Source organism: Tamandua tetradactyla, chromosome 2 (assembly GCF_023851605.1).
Source record: "Tamandua tetradactyla isolate mTamTet1 chromosome 2, mTamTet1.pri, whole genome shotgun sequence".
Taxonomy (NCBI): Eukaryota; Metazoa; Chordata; class Mammalia; order Pilosa; family Myrmecophagidae; genus Tamandua; species Tamandua tetradactyla.
Window position 1 is genome coordinate 211975011 of NC_135328.1, and position 27920 is coordinate 212002930.

A 27920-nucleotide genomic window follows, 5' to 3' on the forward strand; every position below is an offset into this window, starting at 1 on the left:
ACAAAAAAAAGAAGAAAACGTGGAACTCTTTAACAGAGCATTTTAAAATGATAAAATGCAAAAATAAATAGAAAAGTGGGAGTCTAAGTTTGTCTTAGTTCGCCAGAGATGCTATGGTAAAATCCACACAGTGGATTTGCTTAAACAACAAGCATTTAGTGGCTCATGGTTTTAAAGGTCAGAAGTTCCAGATCAAGGCATGCTTTTCCTTGGAGTCTGGAACAATCTGAAAATGGCTTGTCATGATCATTGGGGTTCCCCAGTTAACATCTCGGCCTCTGCCACATGATGATGTCCTTGGTCTCCTTTAATTTCCTCTAAGTTTTGGCTTCTATAGCTTCTGGCTTCTTTGCATCTGAATTTCCTCTCTTTCTAAGGCCTTAAGTAGTAGATTGAGACCCACCCTGATTCAATTTGGCCACCCTGTAACTAATGACACTTTCTTTATTTTATGTATTTATTTATTTTTACATGGGCAGGCACCGGGAATCAAACCCGGGTCCTCTGGCATGGCAGGCTAGCATTCTTGCCTGCTGAGACACCGTGGCCCGCCCATTAATGACACTTTCAAAAGGTCCTATTTACAAATGGGTTCAACACCCATGAGAATGCACATTAAGATTAAGAGTACGTCTTTTGGGTGGGCCACGGTGGCTCAGCAGGTAAGAGTGCTTGCCTGCCATGCCCGAGGACCCAGGTTCAATTCCCGGGGCCTGCCCATGTAAAAAAAAAAGAGTACATCTTTTGTGGGGTGCATGATTCAATCCCCAAAAGCATTGGGAAAGTCTCATAAAACTATAGAACAGAAGGATCAAGATCAAGACAAAATATAATGAAAATTAGAAAATCAATCCAGGAGCTAAATTTCCATATAATAGAACTTTCAGAAAGAGAAAAGAAACCTTTCTTGAATAATATTCAAAGAAATAAGAAAGTTTCAGACCCACAATTAGTCACACCAGGAAGTTTCTGAATACAAGAGATGAAGAGAAAATCCTAAAAGTTTAAAGTAAAAATAAGTGCAAAATCAGAATAGCATCTGGCAACAGTGGGAGCTAGAAGAGGGTGGAACAAAGTCCTCAAAAAATAATTGTCAACCTAGAATTTTATACCCAGTTAAATTATAAAACAAGCATGAAGGAAGAATATGAACATTTCCAGACTTAATGGGTCTCAAATTTCATTTACCATGCACCCTTTCTCAGAAAGCTACTGGAAGGAGAGCTCCATTAAAGAAAGAGAGTAAAACAAGAAAGGAAAGCACATGGAATCTGTGCTTCTTCAATCCTAAGGGGTGACGTGAATCCTCAAGTCTACAAAAAGGAGAGCTCAGGATGATGTCAGCTGTTCATTAGGCTTAGCAGCCCCAGTCTAATTTAGAACAGAAGCATGAGGCTCTAGGGGTGAGATCAGAGAGAGAGAGAGAGAAAGAAAGAGTGAGAGGGAGAGTGAGAGAACCATGTTAGGCATATTAGGTGTTTTATAGCTCTGGAGGAGATTTGGGGGAAAGATTTAGTGATAAGCACAAAAAATAAGGCAAATGAAATATGGGGGGGGGTGGAAAAAGAGAGAATCACAATATTTCATATGGTTCAGTATAGAATATGTTTGCATAGTCATGATAAAGATTGACTATTGATTTAACCCCAAATTGTGATTTTTGTAGAGAATGGGAGGATAGTAGATCAATCATTATTTTCCCTAGCAAAAATGTAATAAATAATATTCTTTGAATTTTTTTAAATGTTGGATATATTAGCATATTTTTTAGAAATATGTAATTAGAAAGCAAAAGCAGCTAAAATTATTGGAAGTGGATCTTTCTGGAAGTGAAACTTTGGGGTAGGAAGGATAAGCCAGAGTTCTGCAATTTTTTTTTATAAGACATGATAATTTCACTTTTAAACTATGAATCAATTTTACTTTGTTAAGAAAATCTATGTATTTTTCAAAGTTTTTTAAAAACACATAGGTAAAAGTTTCCACCAAAAGAAAATAATAGAATTATCAAATATTACTATTTACACAGTACCTCAGTTCCAGGTACTGTGCTAGGAGTTTCCAATGCATTCTCCATTAAACATTAAAATAATCCCAGAGAGAAGGGCTGGGGGCATGTATGAAACCAGAAGGAAAAGTGTAGCATAAAGACTGAGACAGTAAAATTGAAGAATGCCTAGAGTGGACAATGATGGTGAATAAATGTACAAATTTTTAAAAAAATGTTTTTGCATGAGGGTGAACAAATGAATGTCAAAATCGCAGAGTGTTGAAAATAGATGGTATATGGTAAAAAGTACAATCAATGCAAGCTAGTGTCTATAGTCAATGGTAGCATTGTGATATGTTTCCCCAGAATGTGACAAAGGCATTATGCCAAAACTAAATGTCAACAGGTAGGAAGCGTGGGGGAGGGGTATGATACTTTGTTTAAGAAATGGAAATGTCCTCAGATAGATTTTGGTGGTAAAGGCATGTTTATACACTTAGGTTGGATTTCTATGATGTGTGAATAAAACTATTTAATAATGAACAGAGAGAAGCAAGCGCTAGAAAAAATGCAGAGAAAGAGATATACCTATTCACTGTTTCAGGGAAACTGAGAGGTGTACCCCCTTGGAGGGTGTGGTGGTCCCACAGGAGGATAGGGGTGGAGTTGCCATATGATCCTGAAACCCCGTTTCTCGGTGTATACCTGGAGAAGCTGAGCGTGGGGACACGAAGGAACGGACATTTTCATCCTAGTGTCTCTGGTGGCAGTGTTTGCAATCCACAATGGATGGAGGCAGCCTAAGGGTACAAATGACTGAGGAATAGAAGGGGAAACTATGGTGTATACATACAATGGACTACTGAGTGGCTGCAAGAAGGGATCAAGTTATGAGGCATGCAACTAGGTGAATGACTCTTTAAGGACTGAATGTTGAATGAAATGTCAGGAACAAAAAGACAAATATTATCATGCCTCACTCATATGGACTAACTATAATATAAAAACTAGGTGAACTGAAGTAGAGAGCATGGGGTATCAAGTTGGGGCCTATTGTAAAGGGTCCTAGATTGTGAGCTCTTATAGCAGTCACATATATTCACGAGTTGTAACTATTATATCTAAATTCTGAGATACTGAACTGTTTGTTTATAACCTGGTTGTCCCCAGAAACTTCGAATTATTTATGTGACACCTGAAACTCAGAATTAGAGCTCTGAAGCTATGAAAGTCATCAGTACCCCATACAGGAACTGTTAAAAAAGTTGAAAAAGGGATCTGACTCCAAGTAGAGATATGAATGAAGCTGATCTGGATAGGACAAAGGTAAATCAGAATACAGGGTAAAGGATGATCTCATCCATATTTTAAAATTTCAACTTCTGTGTGAGACCAGAGGAAGAGATGTTTATTTGGTACAAAATTTATATTTTTGGTAGTGCATTTCCTAATTTAACTTGTATGGTCAGTTTAGTTGACACCCTATGTACATGGAATCTTGAATAGGGTGTGAGATCTTGTTAGTTTGTCCAGGTTAGTGTGATACCCTGACATACCCCATAGTAATTTGGGCAGTGAAAATGTATTTGCAAAGTCTCCTTAGGGGACTAGGGAGAAATGTGGACATATTAAACTTAACCATTTGGAGAATTTCTGACAGTCTCACAAGCAGTGGGGACAACCAAAGCAATAGGTTGAGCCCTCAATTTTGGGGCTTGCCTCTATGGAACTTATTCCTGCAAAGGATAGGCTAATCCTACTTAAAATTATGCCTAAGAGTCACACCCAGAGAACCTCTTTTGTTGCTCAGATGTGGCCTCTCTCTCTAAGTCCACTCCCCCAGTAAACTCACTGCCCTCCCTCCTACATGGGATGTGACTCCCAGGGGTACAAATCTCCCTGGCAACATGGTATGAAAATCTAGGGATGAGCTGGTATCCAGTATCAAGGGATTGAGAAAGCCTTTTGACCAAAAAGGGGAAGAGAGAAATGAGACAAAACAAAGTTTCAGTGACTGAGAGATTTCAAACAGAATTGAGAGGTTATCCTGGAAGTTACTCTTATGCATTACACAGATATCCCTTTTTAGTTTATGGTTATTGGAGTGGCTGGAGGGAAGTACCTGAAACTGTTGAGCTGTGTTCCTGTAGCCTTAATTCTTGGAGACAATTGTATAACTATGTAGCTTTTACAATGTGACCATGTGTGAAAACCTTACGTCTGATGCTCCTTTTATCTAGGGTATGGACAGATGGGTAAAAAAAAATACATGGATAAAAAAAATACGTAATAGTGGGGACAAAAGGTAAAATTAATTGGATAGATGGAAATATTAGTGGTCAATGAGAAGGAGGGGTGGGGTGTATAGTAGCTATGAGCTTTCTCTTTTTTCTTTTATTTCTTTTTCTGGAGTGATGTAAATGTTCTAAAAATGATCATGGTGATGAATACACAACTATGTGATGATATTGTGAGCCACTGATTGTACACCATACACGGAATGTTTGTATGTTAAGAATGTTCATGTTTGTATGTTGTTTTGGTTTGATAATACAAAAATAAATTAAATTTTAAAAATAAAAAAATAAATGAAAATGATCATGGTGATGAATACACAATGATGGGATGATATGGTGAGTCATTAATTGTTCACCATGTATGAACTGTATGTGTGTAAAGATTTATCAATAAAAATATTTTTTAAATATAGGCTTCCAGGTCAAGATGGCAGCTTAACAACGTGCGCATTTTAGTTCGTCCTCCAGAACAACTACTAAATAACCAGAAACAGTACAGAACAGCTCCCGGAGCCACAACAGTGACTGGACACACAGCGTACCCCAGTGTGGGCCAGCTGGACTGGCTGTGAGCGCCCCCAGAACCGTGAGTTTCCAAAGCTGCAGCGGCCAGCGCCCCTCCCCCACAGGCCGCTTCCCAGAGGGGAAAGGAAAGGACTTTACCAGCAGCAGGGACTGGGCACAATCAAACACCAATTGTGGAACTAATTAACAAATTCTGACTACTAAAAATAGGCCGCCAGCTTAGGTGAACCTGATCAAAGCGGAGGTTGCTCATTTTTGCCCCAGCGCCAAGGGGGCAGGACTGACCGAAAAAGGGGGAAAAAAGAAGAAGGAAACGGAGGTTTTTGTGGCTGTGTATCTACAAAGGCTTGACTGCCTCTGGATACAACGGCAGGACTTTTCAGGCTGCAACTGCCCCAGGCATAGGCAGGAGCTCTTTTGGGGGCTTATCTGGAGCTTGTGCCTTCCCCAGGGGAGGGGTGAAGCCCCACCCAGGTGGAATCCCTCCATCAAGGAATTCAGACACCAGGGCTTGGTAATTTGAAGCCATTAAAACCAGCCTACAACATCTCCTCTGTCTCCACCATGCCCCCAGCAGGGAGGGTCTGCCAAAGTTAAAGGTACTGCATCATCTTATGCTGGTGGGACCTGCAGTCAGACAAGTGCCACACACAGGGCAGGATAAGGAAAACAGAGTCCAGAGACTTCACAGGAAAGTCTTTCAACCTGCTGGGTCTCACCTTCAGGGAAAACCGATGCAGGTGACTCTTTCCTCCTGATAGGAGGCCAGATTGGTCTGGGAAAATCTGGCTGGGTTCTATAATATCTAAGTAGACCCTCCTAAGTGTGTGTGGGGGGGGTGGGGAAGGCACCACACAAGCAGGGCAAGAAACAAGAAAACAAGAACTGAAAAATTCTCCTCTGTTAAACAAAACTTAAGCTAAAGGTCCAGATAAAGCTGAATGGAATGTCAAAGAACAGATAGATAACAAATTCATCCAGCCTGAAAACCCTAGATAAAAGAAGTGAAAGCAATCTCCAGAATAAACTAATTAAGGTAATTAATGCCTAGACGCCAGCAAAAAATAACAAATCACACTAGGAAAATTGAAGATATGACCCAGTCAAAGGAACACAATTCAAATGACTATACAGGAGCTGAAACAATTCAGAATGTACGAACAGACATGGAAAACCTCATCAAAAACCAAATCAATGAATTGAGGAAGGAAATAAAGAAGGCAAGGAAAGAACAAAAAGAAGAAACTGAAAGTCTGAAAAAACAAATCACAGAACGTATGGGAATTAAAGACACAGTAGAAGAGATAAACAATGGAAACCTACAATGGTAGATTTCGAGAGACAGAACATAGGATTTCTGAACTGTAGGACAGAACATCTGAAATCCGACAAGAAACAGAAACTATAGAAAAAAATGGAAAAATATGAGCAGGGACTCAGGGAATTGAAAGACAATATGAAGCGCATGAATATACGTGTTGTGGGTGTCCCAGAAGGAGAAGAGAAGGGAAAAGGAGGAGAAAAACTAATGGAGGAAATTATCACTGAAAATTTCCCAACTCTTATGAAAGACTTAAAATTACAGATCCAAGAAGTGCAGCGTACCCCAAAGAGAACAGATCCAAATAGACATACTCCAAGACATTTAATAATCAGAATGTCAGAGGTCAAAGAGAAAGAGAGGATCTTGAAAGCAGCAAGAGAAAAGCAATCCATCACATACAAGGGAAGCCCAATAAGACTATGTGCAGATCTCTCAGCAGAAACCATGGAGGCGAGAAGACAGTGGGATAATATATTTAAATTATTAAAAGAGAAGAACTGCCAACCAAGAATTCTATATCCAGCAAAATTGTCCTTCAAAAATGAGGGAGAAATGAAAACATTTTCAGACAAAAAAATCACTGAGAGAATTTGTGACCAAGAGACCAGCTCTGCAAGAAATACTAAAGGGAACACTAGAGACAGATACGAAGACAGAAGAGAGAGGTGTGGAGAAGAGTGTAGAAAGGAAGACTATGAGTAAAGGTAAAAAGAAGGAAAATTAGATATGACATATAAAATCCAGAAAGCAAAATAGTAGAAGAAAGTACTACCCATGCAGTAATAACACTGAATATTAATGAATTAAACTCTCCAATCAAAAGACATAGTCTGGCAGAATGGATTAAAAAACAGGACCCATCTATATGCTGTCTCTACTCAAAGGACATGAAGCCAAGGACACAAATGGACATTTATACACCAATGTTTATAGCAGCATTATTAACAATTACCAAGAGACGGAAACAGCCAAAATGTCCATCAACAGACAGTTGGCTAAACAAACTGTGACATTTACATAAAATGGAATATTATGCAGCTGTAAGGCAGAATAAAGTTATGAAGTATGCAACAACATGAATGGACCTTAAGGACATTATGCTGAGTGTGATTAGCCAGAAACCAAAGGACAAATACTGTATGGTCTCACTGATATGAACTGACATTAGTGAATAAACTTGGAATATTTCCTTGGTAACAGAGACCATCAGGAGATAGAAATAGGGTAAGATATTGGGTAATTGGAGCTGAAGGGATACAGATTGTGCAACAGGACTGAATATAAAAACTCAGAAATGGACAGCACAATATTACCTAACTGTAATACAATTATGTTAAAACACTGAATGAACCTGCATATGAGAATGATAGAGGGAGGAGGGCTGGGGCATAAATGAAATCACAAAGAAAGATAGCGATAAAGATTGAGATGGTGTAATCTAGGAATGCCTAGAGTGTATAATGATAGTGACTAAATGTACAAATTTAAAAAATGTTTTTGCATGAGGAAGAACAAAAGAATGTCATTACTGCAGTGTGCTGAAAATAGATGGTACTTAATATTTTAAAATTTCAACTAATGTGTGAGACTAAAGCAAAAAATGTTTATTTGGTGCAAATCTATGCTTTGACTAGTGCATCTCCTAATATAACTTACGTAGATAGTTGATTGAACACCTTAACTACATGGAACTTTGCATAGGACATGAGATTTTGTTGGTTTGTCCAGGTGATGCCCTGATGAATCCCAGAGTGATTTGATCAGTGAGTGGAAAAGTATTTGCAAAGTCCCCTTCGGGGAATGGTGAGAACGGGGGAAAACTCAACTTCCCCAAGTTGAATTCTTGATATTCTCACAAGCAGTGTGGACAACCAAAGCTATAGGCTGAGCCCCCAGTCTTGGGGTTTGTTCATATGAAACTTAACTCCACAGGGATAGGTCAAGCCTACTTAAAATTAAGCCTAAGAGTCACCCCCAAGAGAACCTCTTTTGTTGCTCAGATGTGGCCTCTCTCTCCAGCCAACACAGCAAGCAGGCTCACCACCCTCCCCCCGTCTACGTGGGACATGACTACCAGGGGTGTGGATCTTCCTGGCAGCATGGGACAGAAATCCCAGAATGAGTTGAGACTCAGCATCAAGGGATTGAGATAAACTCTAGAATGAGCTGAGACCCAGCATCAAGGGATTGAGAAAACCTTCTCGACCAAAAGGGGGAAGAGGGAAATGAGACGAAGTGTCAATGGCTGAGAGATTCCAAACAGAGTTGAGAGGTTGTCTTGGAGGTTATTCTTATGCATCAAGTAGATATCACCTTGTTATCCAAGATGTAATGGAGAGGCTGGAGGGAACTGCCTGAAAATGTAGAGCTGTGTTCCAGTAGCCATGTTTCTTGATGATGATTGTATAATGATATAGCTTTCACAATGTGACTGTGTGATTGTGAAAACCTTGTGTCTGATGCTCCTTTTATCTACCTTGTCAACAGATGAGAGGAACATATGGAATAAAAATAAATAATAGGGGGAACAAACGTTAAAATAGATTTAGTTTGAAATGCTAGTGATCAATGAAAGGGATCAGTAAGGGGTATGGCCTGTAAAAATTTTTTTTTCTGTTTGTTATATTTTTCTGTTGTCTTTTTATTTCTTTTTCTAAATTGATGCTAATGTTCTGGGAAATGATCATGATGATGAATATGCAACTATGTGATGATATTGTGAATTGCTGAGTGTATGTGTTGGGAATGTTTGTTTCTTGTAATTTTTTAGTTAATAAAGAATTTTTAAAAATATAATAATCCCAGATATAAATACAATCATCTCCATTTGGATGGGGAAAGAAACAAGTGATTTGTCCAAGAAGGCGCAGCTAGTTAGCAGAGAAATTGGGATTTGAACATAGGTCTAACTCTCAAGCATTCCTTTTTCCCCTACCTCTCCCAATTCTGACACAACAAATTTCCTCAAACACTAGTTTGGTGCCCAGCTGACTAGTATGGCCTGCACGTGGGGTTACCCCATTCAAATATTTCCTCTCTTTGCTCTCCAGAATGCACTTCTGGCTCCCTTGTGCTTAGGTAGGGCCCCCCATCTACTTCTGGCCAATGAGTTGTGAGCAAAATTAAAATGTGTTGCTCCATGACAGAGCATTTAACTGCAGATGTGGAACCCTCCAGAGTCTTCTTTCCCTCTGCCATGATGACTAGTAGCATTCACAAGAGTAGATGTGCATCCTTTGAAAATCTCAGTTATGTTCTACACCCAGGAGCAAGGACTGTCCCTAGCACACAGAATATGGCTGTGTTATAACATTTTCCATTAAAAGAAACCAGGCCTTCTTACAGACATGGCTAACCCCAAGTCTGGGTCAGGAAATGTATAACATGTGCCTGGGATATTCTGCCATTCCAGATGCAAGGAAATTAGCAAAGACAACTAGGATTAAAAAGACAACTTGGATGAGTCTCCCACTCCCCAAAGATTGTACAGTTTGAGTTCATTGTGAATAAGAATCACAATGGATTGAAACTCATTGAATGCATTTAAGTCCGTGAGTATGGATCGTGTAAAAATAGGAACTAATTGGCCACCTTCTGAGGATGACAGGGAACCAATTATCATGAAAATTAGATTTAAAATAAATTCAAACCTCTATCATGCCTTTCCTATAAGATCAATACAACTGGGGTAAGAAAAAAAGATGAAAGCATTGTCTTATAAAAGTATTCCAATTAATAATTTTAAATTATTAGTAAATGAAAAAAAAAGATAGAATAGCACCATTTTAAAACCCCCAATGAAATAATTGTTCTACACATTGAGTATCAATGAATGCTAATAACAAAAGAGAAAGAAAAAGATAGAACAAGCAAAATGTAGATATTATTTGCTTTGTAATGAAAGAACAACCTATATTCTTGCCAAAGGAATCAAACCCAAGTCTGATCAAACCTCTGGACCAGCTGCCAAACTGTAGAAAATGCAGAAGACAGAGGAGCATAATGAACTGTACCATAAGATTAATCAGCAAAATCCAGACTGAGGGACCTCTACAGGTCAGGCAGCCCAGAGTTCAATAGATCAAGTACAAGAAAAAAGAAAGGAATGGAGGGGAAATCCATAGATCAAAGGAAACCAAGATAATAAAGTTTTTTTAAATGGGTGAGACAGAACTATTGTGTCTAAAGACATGGTTAGCAAAGTTTTCTTGTAAAGAGTCAGATAGCAAATATTTTTCGATTTGTGGACCAATCAAGTCTCTGCCACAACTATTCAACTTGGCAACAGTAACCCAAAAACAGCCATAGACACTACAGTAATAAATAGGTGCAGTTGTGCTTCAATAAAACATTAGTTACAAAAACACATTGTGGGCTGGATTTGTCTAGACCCGCTGGTCTAGAGCAAAGAAACACAGTTCAGTAATAAAGCCTTTTTGAACTGCAAGGAATGGCTTCTGTTTGAAGTCCTTCTGTGAAGATGGAATATACGTACTTTTCATACTCCTCTGAAGTACAGCTAATCTTGGATGCTGTCTGTAAAACAAACATCATCCTGTGAAAGGTAAAGAAGGATAGGGACCTCAGTATCTGAGGAATGGCATAGTGGTAAGTTCCCTGGGTTTTCTTTTTTTCCTCATATATCCCAAACTGGAGTTAAAGATACTAGAAATGCCAATGGCCATAGGCAAAAAAATAATAATTTTTTCAAAAAAGTGTGCTCTCTCTGGCCAAAGGATCAGGAAAGGGTCAGCCTAGCAAGACAGAATACCTTTTAGACAATAACTGCTCTACTCTAGCCAAACATCATAAAATAAACTTGCAGACCCACCCACCTCAGCGAAGGAATGATAACTTGCATGAACCTTGAAGATTTGATGCTGAGTGAAATAAGCCAGATACCAAAGGGCGAAGAGAGACGTGGCTGCAGGTCATCTTCCACTTGGCCTTCAAGAGCAGACCCACGGTGGGCTCCACCACTGTGACCTCAGGGGAGGTCAGCCTCCTGGAGTCTGTTCCTTCCTCCACAGATATAGGAGCAATAATGCAATAACAGAGCTACTTCCTGGGGTTTCTGTAGGACAAACAGGTAGCCCAGTGCTGGACACATGGCATGTGTTCAATGTGGATGCCATATTGTCGCCCTTCAATTCGAACGTTCCACTTCCACCATAAATAATCACACGGCGGGCAGGTACGTACAAGGTGTCCGATTCCAGGCGGAGTTAGAAGAGTTTAAACGCTGGTGAGCTATTTCCCCACCACCACTCAAGAGAACCTAGAAGTAATCACCTTAAAGTTTAAAAAGCACAATATGGGACTTCCTGGAAGATGGCGGCTTAGTAAGACACGCGGATCTTAGTTTCTTCTCCAGGACACCTACTAGGGGAGTAGAAACGATACAGAAAGCGCCCAAAGCCACAACAGAGATAAAAAAGACAGCGTACCCCATCCTGGAACGGCTGGCTGGCTGAGAGAAGCAGCTCGGGTGAGATCGCCGAGGCACGCGGGCCTCACCGGGCAGGGCGGGAAGCGGCCGGAGTTACTCCCTTCCCCCTTCCCGGGCCGGCTGGGAGAATTGGAGAGGCGGTCCCCTGAAACAAAGACGGCTGGCGCCCACACCACGCGCAGCCCCCGGACCAACTGAGAGAATTGGATCGGAAATCCCCAGGCCGCGGAGAACGGTGACGGGTGGGGGAGGCCCCTTCCAAACCCGTGACTCCCGGGGAACGTGCACTCTCCCGGGCGGGCCGCTGCCGCTGGCGCCCTCCCGCCACGCTTGTTGCCCAGGGCTGACTAGGAAATTCGGACGGGCTCTTTCCCGGGCTGCGGCGACCAGCAACCCTCCCTGCGTTCGGACCCCGCTTCGGCTAGCGAACCCCCAGGACGGCGAGAGTTTTCCAAAGTTAAAGGACCCACAGCACCTTTTACTGGTGGGACCCGCAGACAAACGTGTGCCACAAGCGCCACCTACTGGGCAGGATAAGAAAAACAGAACCCAGAGATTTCACAGAAAAATATTCCAAACTTCTGGATCCAATACCCAGGGAAATCTGTCTAAATGCGCAGATGCCAACAGAAGATAACGGATCACGCTCAAATAATTGAAAATATGGCCCAGTCAAAGGAACAAACCAATAGTTCAAATGAGATACAGGAGCTGAGACAACTAATGCTGAATATACGAACAGAAATGGAAAACCTCTTCAAAAACGAAATCGATAAATTGAGGGAGGACATGAAGAAGACATGGGCTGAACATAAAGAAGAAATAGAAAAACTGAAGAAACAAATCACAGAACTTATGGAAGTGAAGGACAAAGTAGAAAAGATAGAAAAAACAATGGATACCTACAATGATAGATTCAAAGAGACAGAAGATAGAATTAGTGATTTGGAGGATGGAACATCTGAATTCCAAAAACAAACAGAATCTATCGGGAAAAGAATGGAAAAATTTGAACAGGGTATCAGGGAACTCAAGGACAATATGAACCGCACAAATATACGTGTTGTGGGTGTCCCAGAAGGAGAAGATAAGGAAAAAGGAGGAGAAAAACTAATGGAAGAAATTTTCACTGAAAATTTCCCAACTCTTATGAAAGACCTAAAATTACAGATCCAAGAAGTGCAGCGCACCCCAAAGAGATTAGACCCAAATAGGCGTTCTCCAAGACACTTACTAGTTAGAATGTCAGAGGTCAAAGAGAAAGAGAGGATCTTGAAAGCAGCAAGAGAAAAACAATCCATCACATACAAGGGAAACCCAATAAGACTATGTGTAGATTTCTCAGCAGAAACCATGGAGGCTAGAAGACAGTGGGATGATATATTTAAATTACTAAAAGAGAAAAACTGCCAACCAAGACTCCTATATCCAGCAAAATTGTCCTTCAAAAATGAGGGAGAAATTAAAACATTCTCAGACAAAAAGTCACTGAGAGAGTTTGTGACCAAGAGACCAGCTCTGCAAGAAATACTAAAGGGAGCACTAGAGTCAGAACCAAAAAGACAGAAGAGAGAGGTATGGAGAAGAGTGTAGAAAGAAGGAAAGTCAGATATGATATATATATAATACAAAAGGCAAAATGGCAGAGGAAAATATTATCCAAACAGTAATAACACTAAATGTTAATGGACTGAATTCCCCAATCAAAAGACATAGATTGGCAGAATGGATTAAAAAACAGGATCCTTCTATATGCTGTCTACAGGAAACACATCTTAGACCCAAAGATAAACATAGGTTGAAAGTGAAAGGTTGGGAAAAGATATTTCATGCAAATAACAACCAGAAAATAGCAGGAGTGGCTATACTAATATCCAACAAGTTAGACTTCAAATGTAAAACAGTTAAAACAGACAAAGAAGGACACTATATACTAATAAAAGGAACAATTAAACAAGAAGACATAACAATCATAAATATTTATGCACCGAACCAGAATGCCCCAAAATACGTGAGGAATACACTGCAAACTCTGAAAAGGGAAATAGACACAAATACCATAATAGTTGGAGACTTCAATTCCCCACTCTCATCAATGGACAGAACATCTAGACAGAGGATCAATAAAGAAATAGAGAATCTGAATATTACTATAAAGGAGCTAGACTTAACAGACATTTATAGGACATTACATCCCACAACAGCAGGATACACCTTTTTCTCAAGTGCTCATGGATCATTCTCAAAGATAGACCATATGCTGGGTCACAAAGCAAGTCTTAACAAATTTAAAAAGATTGAAATCATACACAACACTTTCTCAGATCATAAAGGAATGAAGTTGGAAATCAATAATAGGCAGAATGCCAGAAAATTCACAAATACCTGGAGGCTCAACAACACACTCTTAAACAACGAGTGGGTCAAAGAAGAAATTGCAAGAGAAATTAGTAAATACCTCGAGGCAAATGAAAATGAGAACACAACATATCAAAACTTATGGGATGCAGCAAAGGCAGTGCTAAGAGGGAAATTTATTGCCCTAAATGCCTATATCAGAAAAGAAGAAAAGGCAAAAATGCAGGAATTAACTGTTCAATTGGAAGAACTGGAGAAAGAACAGCAAACTAATCCCAAAGCAAGCAAAAGGAAAGAAATAACAAAGATCAGAGCAGAAATAAATGAAACTGAAAATATGAAAACAGTAGAGAAAATCAATAAGACCAGAAGTTGGTTCTATGAGAAAATCAATAAGATTGATGGGCCCCTATCAAGATTGACAAAAAGAAGAAGAGAGAGGATGCAAATAAATAAGATTAGAAATGGAAGAGGAGACATAACTACTGACCTCACAGAAATAAAGGAGGTAATAACAGGATACTATGAACAACTTTACGCTAATAAATACAACAATTTAGAGGAAATGGACGGGTTCCTGGAAAGACATGAACAACCAACTTTGACTCAAGAAGACATAGATGACCTCAACAAACCAATCACAAGTAAAGAAATTGAATTAGTCATTCAAAAGCTTCCTAAAAAGAAAAGTCCAGGACCAGATGGCTTCACATGTGAATTCTACCAAACGTTCCAGAAAGAATTAGTACCAATTCTCTTCAAACTCTTCAAAAAAATCGAAGTGGAGGGAAAACTACCTAATTCATTCTATGAAGCCAAAATCACCCTCATACCAAAACCAGGCAAAGATATTACAAAAAAAGAAAACTACAGACCAATCTCTCTAATGAATACAGATGCAAAAATCCTCAATAAAATTCTAGCAAATCGTATCCAACAACACATTAAAAGAATTATACATCATGACCAAGTAGGATTCATCCCAGGTATGCAAGGATGGTTCAACATAAGAAAATCAATTAATGTAATACACCATATCAACAAATCAAAGCAGAAAAATCACATGATCATCTCAATTGATGCAGAGAAGGCATTCGACAAGATTCAACATCCTTTCCTGTTGAAAACACTTCAAAAGATAGGAATACAAGGGAACTTCCTTAAAATGATAGAGGGAATATACGAAAAACCCACAGCTAATATCATCCTCAATGGGGAAAAATTGAAAACTTTCCCCCTAAGATCAGGAACAAGACAAGGATGTCCACTATCACCACTATTATTCAACATTGTGTTGGAGGTTCTAGCCAGAGCAATTAGACAAGAAAAAGAAATACAAGGCATCAAAATTGGAAAGGAAGAAGTAAAACTATCACTGTTTGCAGACGATATGATACTATACGTCGAAAACCCGGAAAAATCCACAACAAAACTACTAGAGCTAATAAATGAGTACAGCAAAGTAGCAGGTTACAAGATCAACATTCAAAAATCTGTAGCATTTCTATACACTAGTAATGAACAAGCTGAGGGGGAAATCAAGAAACGAATCCCATTTACAATTGCAACTAAAAGAATAAAATACCTAGGAATAAATTTAACTAAAGAGACAAAAAACCTATATAAAGAAAACTACAAAAAACTGCTAAAAGAAATCACAGAAGACCTAAATAGATGGAAGGGCATACCGTGTTCATGGATTGGAAGACTAAATATAGTTAAGATGTCAATCCTACCTAAATTGATTTACAGATTCAATGCAATACCAATCAAAATCCCAACAACTTATTTTTCAGAAATAGAAAAACCAATAAGCAAATTTATCTGGAAGGGCAGGGTGCCCCGAATTGCTAAAAACATCTTGAGGAAAAAAAACGAAGCTGGAGGTCTCGCGCTGCCTGACTTTAAGGCATATTATGAAGCCACAGTGGTCAAAACAGCATGGTATTGGCATAAAGATAGATATATCGACCAATGGAATCGAATAGAGTGCTCAGATATAGACCCTCTCATCTATGGACATTTGATCTTTGATAAGGCAGTCAAACCAACTCACCTGGGACAGAGCAGTCTCTTCAATAAATGGTGCCTAGAGAACTGGATATCCATATGCAAAAGAATGAAAGAAGACCCATCTCTCACACCCTATACAAAAGTTAACTCAAAATGGATCAAAGATCTAAACATTAGGTCTAAGACCATAAAACAGTTAGAGGAAAATGTTGGGAGATATCTTATGGATCTTACAACTGGAGGCGGTTTTATGGACCTTAAACCTAAAGCAAGAGCACTGAAGAAGGAAATAAATAAATGGGAACTCCTCAAAATTAAACACTTTTGTGCATCAAAGAACTTCATCAAGAAAGTAGAAAGACAGCCTTCACAATGGGAGACAATATTTGGAAATGATATATCAGATAAAGGTCTAGTATCCAGAATTTATAAAGAGATTGTTCATCTCAACAACAAAAAGACAGCCAACCCAATTACAAAATGGGAAAAAGACTTGAACAGACACCTCTCAGAAGAGGAAATACGGATGGCCAAGAGGCACATGAAGAGATGCTCAATGTCCCTGGCCATTAGAGAAATGCAAATCAAAACCGCAATGAGATATCATCTCACACCCACCAGAATGGCCATTATCAACAAAACAGAAAATGACAAGTGCTGGAGAGGATGCGGAGAAAGAGGCACACTTATCCACTGTTGGTGGGAATGTCAAAGGGTGCAACCACTGTGGAAGGCAGTTTGGCGGTTCCTCAAAAAGCTGAATATAGAATTGCCATACGACCCAGCAATACCATTGCTAGGTATCTACTCAAAGGACTTAAGGGCAAAGACACAAACGGACATTTGCACACCAATGTTTATAGCAGCGTTATTTACAATTGCAAAGAGATGGAAACAGCCAAAATCTCCATCAACAGAAGAGTGGCTAAACAAACTGTGGTATATACATACGATGGAATATTATGCAGCTTTAAGACAAGATAAACTTATGAACCATGTAATAACATGGATGGACCTAGAGAATATTATGCTGAGTGAATCCAGCCAAAAACTAAAGGACAAATACTGTATGGTCCCACTGATGTGAACGGACATTCGAGAATAAACTTGAAATATGTCATTGGTAACAGAGTTCAGCAGGAGTTAGAAACAGGGTAAGACAATGGGTAATTGAAGCTGAAGGGATACAGACTGTGCAACAGGACTAGATACAAAAACTCAAAAATGGACAGCACAATAATACCTAATTGTAAAGTAATCATGTTAAAACACTGAATGTAGCTGCATCTGAGCTATAGGTTTTTGTTTTGTTTTGTTTTGTTTTGTTTTGATTTTACTATTATTACTTTTATTTTTTTCTCTATATTAACATTCTATATCTTTTTCGGTTATGTTGCTAGTTCTTCTAAACCAATGCAAATGTACTAAGAAACGATGATCATGCATCTATGTGATGATGTTAAGAATTAATGATTGCATATGTAGAATGGTATGATCTCTAAATGTTGGGTTAATTTCTTTTTTTCCGTTAATTAAAAAAAAAAAGAGAGAAGGGATAATTGGAGCTGAAGGGATACAGACTGTACAACGGGACTGGATATAAAAACTCAGAAATGGACAGCACAATACTACCCAATTGTAATGCAATTATGTTAAAACACTGAATGAAGCTGCATGTGAGGTATAGGTTTTTTGTTTTTGTTTTTTTTGGTTTTTTTTTCTTTCTATTATTGTTTTAATTCTTATTCTGTTGTCTTTTTATTTCTTTTTCTAAATCGATGCAAATGTACTAAGAAATGATGAATATGCAACTATGTGATGTTATTAAGAATTACTGATTGTACATGTAGATTGGAATGATTTCTAATTGTTTTGTTAATTCTTTTTTTAATTAATAAAAAAAAAGTTGAAAAAAAAACAAAAAAAACAAACAAAAAAAAAAACAAACAAAAAGCACAATATGCATAACATCCTCGCTGACAGCATCCGTACCCAGTCCCAGGCACTGCTCCAAGTGCTTTAGATGTTATGACCCACTTCATCTTCCAAACCACCCTATAAGGAAGGGTTGATAATCCCCATTTTACAGATAGGGAAGCTAAGGCCCAGGGAGGCTCAATAACTTGCTGACAATTACACAGCCGGTCAGTGGAATGATTGTTTCACTTGCTTTACATAAAACCTGAAGGATTAGTCACAAAAGAGTCTGTCAGTGACAGAGGAATGTTTTTTTTTCTCTATTTTGTCTAGTTTCTCAGTTTTACGAAAATGTGCATTTTATAATTTTTTAAAGTGGGGGGTGTTGAAGGAATCACTTAGGTGTGGCCCTAAATGCTCATTGGTGCATCCAGGCCTAAAGGGTCATGGAAGGGACAGATGGCCCCTCCACATTCCTGCCCTATACTGGCCGCCTGTCCCTGCATCCCATGGAGGACACACCCCCATCTTCCTTTCCTCTCTCTGTGCCAGCAGCATCTCCTAACGGTCCTTGAGTAAGACAGAGCAGATGTGAGCCACACAAGGCCCAAAGACCGCCCCCCCACCCACCCAATGACACCTGGTTTGGAAGGACACGTCCAGCGTGGCCCTGGGAAGCGGCAGAGAGCCCACAGCTGTAGGTAACCTTTCTTGCCCAAGAATATGCTATTTTGAAACATCCCACAACACAGTGCCAAAACTGGCACAGCTTTGTTTGCCCCTTGGTCAAGGAACCCTTCACATCAGACGACAAGAAAATGAAACTGCTTGTGTACGTATATATAAAAAAAAATCTTGCACATCACGCAAAAGTCAGAGCTGCAATCCCAAGATGCAGGCAGCATTGAGAGCCACTTTAGAGTCCTCAGGGCCCCACTTGACATTTGACGACCTTCGCTTCCAAGACATGAACTGCAGATAAGAGCAGGCGAGGCCAGGGCTGGCTGAAGAGCTGCCTGACTCACTGCAGCCAGCTGGAACCCGTCAAAATGACCCAGAGGAGAAGAGTACCATTGAGGGGCACTGGCTTTCTGAACAGGGTTGCCAGGTTTAGCAAGTACAATAAATACAGGAAGTCCAGTTACATTTGAGTTTCAGATAATTAAAGAGTTTTTTCTGTAAGTATACCCCATACAATAATTGGGGCATATTTATTCTTAAACATTACTCATTGCTTATCTGAAATTCAAGGGTAACTGGGCATTCTGTATCTTATCAGGCAAAGCCACCTTAAAGCAAAGGCATTTAAAATAAAAGAACTCTCCTTTTTCCCCTCTGGCCATAAGCAACACCAAGCTTAAAAGCAGCAGACCAGCCATTTCCACCCAGCCGCATCCAATCTCTAGCTCATTGAGGGCTCATTGAAAATCTCACTCCCCCAGCGATGCCTCCATGGGGAATCTGAAGGCCTACTGTGTGTTGGGCACTGTGGCCAGCACAAGGGATACAGCAGTGAACCAGACAGACACAGCCCCTCTCCTCTCATGCAGCTGACGTTCTAGCGAAGCCAACAACCTGCAAAATCCCAGATCATAATAACCAAGAATAAAATCAGCCGGGCCAAGTGACAGCAGATGATGGACTATTTTAGACAGTGTGTGTTCAGGGCAGGATGCTGCGGAGACAGCATTTAAGGTGAGAGCCACGTGACGGTTGGGGAGGAAGTCATTGTCGGTGGAGGGATTTGCTAGTGCAAAGGCCCTGTGGCAGGAAAGGGCTTGTGCAGTCCAGGAGAAGACAGCTGCTATGGCTGGAACAGAAAGGGCACAGGGATGGGGGTATGTGTCGGGGAGGGGGGGTGGGATGGTGTGCAAAGTCAGGCTGGTGCAGAGTTGCTTCTAAACTAGCAAAGAGAGTTGGTTTGTACAGGGGAAGGTATTGGAAAGTTTTAAGAATGACATGATCAGATTCAGAGCTATGCAAATAGCCAAGAGAAACACAGCATCGTAGGCTGGTGGGGCTGGGACTAGGGGGAAGCAAGCAAACCCCTTGGGGTGCAAAGTTTAAAGAGATGCTCACTCTCGGATTTGTGCCCGGGCTGGCTCTCAATGCCCTGTCCCCCAGAGGCCCTGCATGGAGGCCCAGGACTGCAGTGACCTCCTGCATCCCCCCATCAGTAAACGTGCACTCGCCATCTGACCTGCTCCCGAAGTCAGAGGGCGGATCACGGAGGGTAAGAGAGACTTACTTTGTGCTCCATCCATAGGGACAGACCACAGGTTCTCATCCGACTGAGCTGGGCACTTCCTGACACACCCCCTGGTCCCCCACACGATAGGCCTTCAGATTCCCCCACGGAGGTATCTCTGGGGAATGTCATGTTAGATGAGCCCTCAGTGAGCTGGGGATTGGATGCAGCTGGGTAGAAATGATTAGTTTGCTGCTGCTTGGAGGACAGGTCTCCTACAGCTGGGGGTGAGCAGTTCTGCCTTCTCAGCTGAGCTGTGGCCAGCAAAGCTGTTGGGGCATTCTGAGGCTTCTAATCCTCTAGCCTGGTGACTCCATCTGTCAGGACCCAACCGGCCAGAGGGATCTGGACTCCCCTGCACCCATCCCTTCACCTCATACTCCTTTGGGACAAGGAGTTTAGGAATCTGATCCTAGAAGGGAGACTCCGAGCCCTGCCTCCCACCCCCTTGGCCAGTGGCTTTGCAGCCCCACAGCTCCTCTTGGCGGCAGCCTTCACCTGGAGCACCTGGCCCACCCGCCGCCCCAGCCCCCTGCTGGAACCTGGTCCAAGGCCAGCATCGCCGGGGAAGGACCCCCATCTGCTGGTGAGAGTCGGCATCACAGCCCCAGGCCAGCCGCGGGCTCAGCCCAGCTCCCACCCACCCACCAAGGACGCCTAGGTCCGACCTTCCAGCCGCCTCAGGCTTGGGTTTTTCCTGCTCAGCAGTGGGCACCGGAACCTCTGGTTCCCTGGACATATCCACGATGCCCTTGGTCAATATGCTTACTCCTAGAGCTCACTAAGGTTTGAGATTCTGCATTGTGGCACTCCGCCAGGCTTTCCCTAACTTGTCCTGGGAACGTTCCTGAGAGTTCTTCTACATGCCGCTCCTTGTTTCCTGATTCCTTTTGTCTGCACCGTTCTCTCTGTTTCTCCACTGGAGACAGGTGGGCAGGGTCAACAGGACCTGCAGAGCACCTGGAAGGTGTTTCTGGAGCCAGTTGCTCCTCCCCTAGCAAGATCGAAGGGCCAGACACTGTTTGTCGTTCAGAAGCCACTCCAGAGACTGTTCCACGCCTGTCTCCAGACCCCTCATGGCGGTCCTAGTCCACTGAGGCCAGGGGTGCTTACTTTAAATCATTGCTCCGACCGAGCTCCTCAAGCTTAGTGGGCATCAAACCTGGTGGCCTACAGAGGGCTTGTTAACAACGCAGGTGGCCCAGACCCACGCCAGGAATCTGATTCAATAGACACCGTGGCAGAGGCCAAGAATCTCTTTTAACAATCAGACCCGGCAATTCCAGGAGCAGGTGAGGTAATTTACCTTAAGGAGACACAATAGTAGCTCATTTAAGTCTTTACTAGCCCATAGGAAGTTAGGTAGGATTATCGTCCCACTGGCCAAGCAAGGAACCAAGCCGAAGACAGCCACCAGCCCACGGTCACACTAAGGTAAAGGGCACGGCTGGGATTTAGCTGTCAGCAGTGAGAATCCCAAGCGTGTGCTTTTAACCCTATGCTTTTTGTAAGGCTACGCATCTGAAGGGGAGCAGAAGTTCAGTAACTAGTTGCTCTGTGCTTGGGGTTGAGGGCACTGACTTCTCTTGTTGTGTTTCCACTTTCAAGGGGGCTTGAGATCAGGAGAGTCCAGTAGGGCAGAAATAGAGGAGAGAGGCCAGGGGTAGGGTTGTATGAGGAGGAAATATTCGACTTGGGGCCCTCAAAGGCCTGAGTCTGATATCTGGCCTACATCTACTAGCTGTGTGACACTGGCCAAATCAATGTACATCTCTGAGCCTCAGTTCATCATCTGTAAAAGGCTGGGAGACCCTGGGCTTAGAGCCAGAGGCTCAGATGCTGACCTGCCATCTGACAGTTGGCCTGGTGAGTCTCAAATCTTGCTGAGTTCCATCTGTGCAGAAGAGACTGTGAGACCTGCCCCACCCCACCTTAAGTCTCATTGGAAAGGAAGGCAATTATGTGTATGGAAGGATTTGATGGAGAGGAAAAGTAATCCATAGATGGAAGCTGTTATTTTAACTTTAATTTCAGGCCACTTACAATACTAAGAAAATTCTTCATGAATCTTTTGTAGGTCCAACATAGAGATGAGGAGAGAGACCTAATCCAGGTCTGCAAGAGTCCTCTGCATCCCCTCCTCCTCCAGGAAGACCTCTGTGCTGGTTTGAGACTGTTATGTACCCCAGAAAAGCCAAGTTCTTTTGATCCTATTCCACACTTATGAGGGGCAATTGTTTGGGTGGGATCACCCTGATTAAGTGGTTTCCATGGAGATGTGAAACACCCAGTTGTGGATGGGACCTTTAGGTTTGTTGGTTTCCATGGAGATGTTTCTCCACCCATTTAAAGTGGGTCTTAATCCAATAGCTGGAGACATTTAAGAGGGAACCATTTTGTAAAAAGCTCAGAACCAACACAGACAGAGACATTTGGAGATGCAGGGAAAAACTCCCCTAGGGCAACTGTTTGAAACCAGAAGCCAAAGATAAGCAGACACCAGCCACAAGCCTTCCCAGCTGACAGGTGTTCCAGACATCACTGGCTTTTCTTGAGTCAAGGTATTTTTCTTTGGATGCCTTAGTTTGGACATTTTTATGACTTTAGAACTCTAAACTTGAAACTTGATAAATCCCTTTCTTTATAAAAGCCAACCCACTTCTGGTATATTGCATTCTGGCAGCATCAGCAAACTAAAACACCCTCCCTAGTACCCCAGGCTGGCATTGGGGTCCCACTTCTGGCTTTCAATATACCCAGGGTCTTTTCATTTCCTGACACTGTTGACTTTCTCCTCTGTCTCCTTTCCCAGTCCTCACCCCTCCCTGCCTGCTATACCAGGGCCCATGTGTAATTCACCTCCGCATCTCCAGACTAGGATTAAACCAGCGTTGATGAGGTGTGTGTATGGGGTCCACCTCTTTAGAAGGTTCTACTTATTACTTTCTTGATAAGTTTTCTCCAAGGAGTAAAGAGTTACTTCTTCCCCCTTTTAGAGAAAGTATTTAGAAGAGACAGAATTTGGGGCTCTTCCTCCTACATCTCTGCAAATTTTGAATATGGGCAGAGACCATCTCTGGGTCTCCTACTACCTCCCTTGTTATTACTCCTCCCACCCCAGACCTCTTCCCAAGAAAATGCCTGTCTCTCATTCCCCATCAAACCCACCTGTCCTCCTCCCCATCTGTTTACAGCCCCGGCTTCTGGGTCTTCTAGGATATGTAACCAAATGAACAGTAGGCTTTCAAAGTAATATATTTGGAGGTGGGGCAGGATGGTGGCATAGGGAGGTATGGAATTTAGTTTATCCTGTAGAACAGCTAGCAACTAGTCAGTAACTGTCTGGAATAATTGTTTGGCAGACATCTATGACCAGACACACATCATATACCATTCTGGAATGGTGAAAGGGATGGGGTCATAGCACAGGACTGTGAGTAAAGTTCCCAAATTGCAGAGGCTGGTGTGCCTCCCCAACAGCATGGCAGGCTCTATTGGAGATACTTCCCCTTGGGAAAAAGAAGCAATTTCTACTGGGAGCAAGTGAAGGTAGCTCAGCAAAGCTCCAATTTGTTATAATTAACAAGTTCAGACTGCTGAATACAAGCTCTGAACACAGACACACGCAGAGAAGGCAGGAAAGTAATCCTGTGGTCTGTCCTGGTAGAGGAGACAAGCTGATGAAGAAAAACAAAAAAGGTGACTTTTGGTGTCAGCCAAACTCAGAATACTGGAAAAGAGCTGTGCCCCAAGAAAAGGGGCACAAAGAGTCAGGTACTACCTCTAGCTCTTGACTATTGAAACTTGGGGGCTGGGGAGACTGGCTCTGAAAAGGGAATTTGTTTTATTCTCTCTCCCCCCTCCCCCTTCCCCCTCAAGTATTTTACGTAGCTCCTCAGAGAAAGCCTCAGGTATTTTCAATGGTCAGTGCTGACCCAGGCAAGGGTAGAGTTAAGATAAGTCTGAGAGACAAAGAAACAAGTCAAGCGAAGATGATAATTCCCTAAAGGGCATTTCTTCCCCCAAGAAAAGGGGGCAGAGCCTAGCTCAAGTGGTGGCCCTCCTTCAGAGAATTCAGACCTCTGGGGCTGGGAATCAGAAACAGCTTAAACTTGCTTTCTTCCTCAGCCTCTGTCTCAACTATGCCCCTGGCAGGCCGAGAATTAAAGGCTCCACACCATTTTATGCCACTGGGGAGCTCTGGGCTGAAAAGTGGCACTTGTTGGGGAGGATAGGAAAAGCACAGAGTCTAGAGGCTCCACAGGAAAGCCAGAGAACCTGCTGAGTTTCATCCTCAGGGAAACGTGATACTGATTACACTCTCATCCTAAGACCTGGGCCTGCCTTGTCTGGGAAGATCTGATTGGGGGTCAATCATATCTGGGCAGACCCTCCTCAAAGAAAGTCTGTAAATAGGCAGGGCAACAACAACAAAAAAAGAAGAGCTGAAAAATCCTGATCAGTTAAACAGAAGCTGTGCCAGACGTCTAGAATAAGTTGAATTGAATGCCAAGGAACAGATGGAGAACACAGCCAACCAACAAGGAAGCCCTAGGTAAAAGAGGGAAAATGACCACCAGAATAAACTAATTAAGGAATCAGATGCCTAGACACTAGCAGAAAATTATGACCCACACCAAGAAAAAGGAAGATATGGCCCAGTCAAAGGAATAAACTAATACTATAAACAAGACACCAGAGTTGAAACAACTAATCAAGAATGTTCAATAAACATGCTAAATCAATACAGAAATCAACAAGTTGAGGGAAGATATGGCAAAAGAGGGGAAGGATATAAATAAGACGTTGGGCAACCATAAAGAAGAACTCAAAAACTTAAAAAAACAAATGGGAGAACTTATATTGTAACAGGCACAACAGAAGAGATGAAAAGCACAATGGAGAATTACAACAGCAGATTGGAAGAGGGAGAAGAAAGGATTAGTGAACTAGAGGACAGGACATCTGAAATTCTACATACAAAAGAACAGATAGCGAAAAGAATGAAAAAATAGGAGCAGGGTGTCAGGGAATTGAATGACAACATGAAGTGTTTGAATATACATGTTATAGGTGTCCCAGATGGAGAAGGGAGGGAAAAGGGGAAGAAAAAATGAAGGAAATAATCATTGAAAATTTCCCATCTCTTAGGAAAGACATAAAATCATAAATCAGATCCAAGAAGTGCAGCATATCCCAAACAGAATAGATTCAAATAGATCTTTCCTAATACACTTACTAATCAGATTGTCAAATGTCAAAGACAAAGAGAGAATTCTGAAAGCAGCAAGAGAAAAGCAATCTTTCACATACAAGGGAAGCTTGATAAAACTATGTGCAGATTTCTCAGCAGAAACCATATGGTGAGAAGGCAGTGGTATGACATGTTTAAGATACTGAAAGAGAAAAACTACCACCAAAAATTCTAAATCCAATAAAACTGTCCTTCAAAAATGAAAGTTAAAATTTTTTCAGACAGACACCGGTGGAGTTTGTGGGGAAAAAGAGTTGCTCTACAAGAAATACTAAAGGGAACATGACAGGCAGATAAGAAAAATAAAAGAGGGAGGTCTGGAGAAGAGTGTAGAATTAAAGACTATCAATGAGGTTAAAAAGAGGGGAAAAAATAAGATACACTATATCCGAATAAAATCATGGCACATGCAACAAGGTGCATGAACCCTGGGGCATTATGTTGAGTGAAGTTAATCAGAACTAAAAGCACAAATACTTTATGTTCTCACTGATATGAACTAACATTCACAAGTGAACTTTGAGGCTTAAAGTGGAGAACACAGCTTAACAGGAAATAAAAAGAGGATAGAGATTGGGCATTTGATACTGAAGGAGTACAAAATGTTCAACAGGATTGATTGTAAAGATCCAGAAATACCACCTGATGGTAGCACAATACTGTAAATACAGTGAACAAAGCTGAGGGTGAGTATGGTTGAAAGAGGAAGGCAAGGGTCATTTGAAACAGAGTTGAGATGTTATCCTGGAGGTCATTCTTATGCATTATATAGATACCTCCTTTCAGTTTTTGATGTATTGGAGTAGCTCAAGGGAAATGCCTGAAACTGTTGAACTGTAATCTAGTAGCCTTGATTCTTGATAATGACTGTATAACTATATAGCTTTTATGGTGTGACCATGTGATTGTGAAAACCTTGTGACTGACACTTCCTTTATCCAGTGTATGGACAGATGAGTAATAAAATAAAACAAAAACAAATAAATGGGAGGATAAGGGACATAGGATATTTTGGGTGTTCATTTTTAATTTTACTTCTATTTTTTTATTTTCATTGTTTATGGAGTAACTGAAAATGTTCAAAAATCAATTGAGATGATGAATGCACAACTATATGATGATATTGTGAACCACTGATTGTATACTTTGGATGGTTATATGGTATGTGAATGGATCTCAATAAAATTGTATTTTAAAAAAATTTACATTCACACCCACTATTATGGCTAAAATAAAGAGGACAATAACAAGTGTTAGCAAGTCTGCAAAGAATTTAGAGCCCTCATACACTGCTGGTGTGAAAGTAAAATGCTACAGCCACTTTGGAAAATAGTTTGATGGTTCCTCAAACTGTTAAATATAGAGCTACCATATGACCCACCAATTCCACTCGTAAATATACAGCAAAAAAATCCCTATGTCCATGCAAAAACTTGTGCAATGTTCGTAGTGACACTATTAAAAATAGCCAAAAAGCAGAAATAACCCAAATGCCCATCAACTGAAAAATGAATCTACAAAGTGAGGTTTATCCATACAGTGGAATGTTATTTGACAATTAAAAGGAACAAACTATAAATTGGATGAAACTTGAAAACATTATGTGGAGTGAAAGAAGTCAGTCACAAAAGGGATTTATGTGAAATGTCCAGAATAAGCAAAGATACAGAGACAGAAAGTAGATCAGTAGTTGCCTAGGGCTTGGACAGGGGAACGGGGAGTGACTGCTAATGAGTACATGGTTTCTTTGTGGGGTGATAAAAATGTCTTAAAAGTGATTGTGGTGATGGTTGTACAACTCAGTGCACATACTAAAAACCATTGATTTCTGTACTTAAGTGAATAAATGGTATTGTATGTGAATTATATCTCAATAACGCTATTAAGAAAGCAACAATGAAAGGGAGGGATAATGTGTATGGTACATATGAGGTTTTTTTCTTTTTATTTCTTTTTCTGGAGTGTGATGCAAATGTCCTAAAAAAAATTATCATGGTGGTGAATACACAACTATGTGATGATGTTTGTGAGCCGTTGGTTGTACACCATGTATGGATTGTATGTATGTGAAGACTTCTCGATAAAAATACTTTTTTAAAAAAAGAAAACGTGTATATATTTGCAGTCATGGGAGCTGTGTTAGTTAGATTCAGTTGTCAACTTGGCCAGGTGAGCATACCTAATCTTGTTGCTGCGGACATAAGCCAACGGTACGTGAACCTCATCTGTTGCCAATTACATCTGCAGTCGGCTAGGAGGCGTGTCTGCTGCAATGAGTGACGTTTGACTTAATTGGCTGGTGCTTAAATGAGAGATCGCAACATAGCACAGCCTAGCAGCTCAGCATTCCTCATCACAGCACTTGCAGCTCAGCCCAGGCCTTTGGAGAAGTCACCCCGGGGAAAGTTGTTGGAACCCAGGGGCCTGGAGAGAAGACCAGCAGAGACCATCCTGTGCCTTCCACGTAAGAAAAGAGCCTCAGTGGAAAGTTAGCTGCCTTTCCTCTGAAGAACCAACAAAATAAATCCCCTTTTCTTAAAAGCCA

General features: G+C 41.2%; 1 pseudogene; it reads left to right on the forward strand.

The window, feature by feature from the left end:
* The window catches only part of LOC143658613 (methyl-CpG-binding domain protein 5 pseudogene), a 31869-nt pseudogene extending 11087 nt beyond the window's left edge, over positions 1 to 20782 (forward strand).
* Positions 20783 to 27920: the final 7138 nt, after the last annotated feature.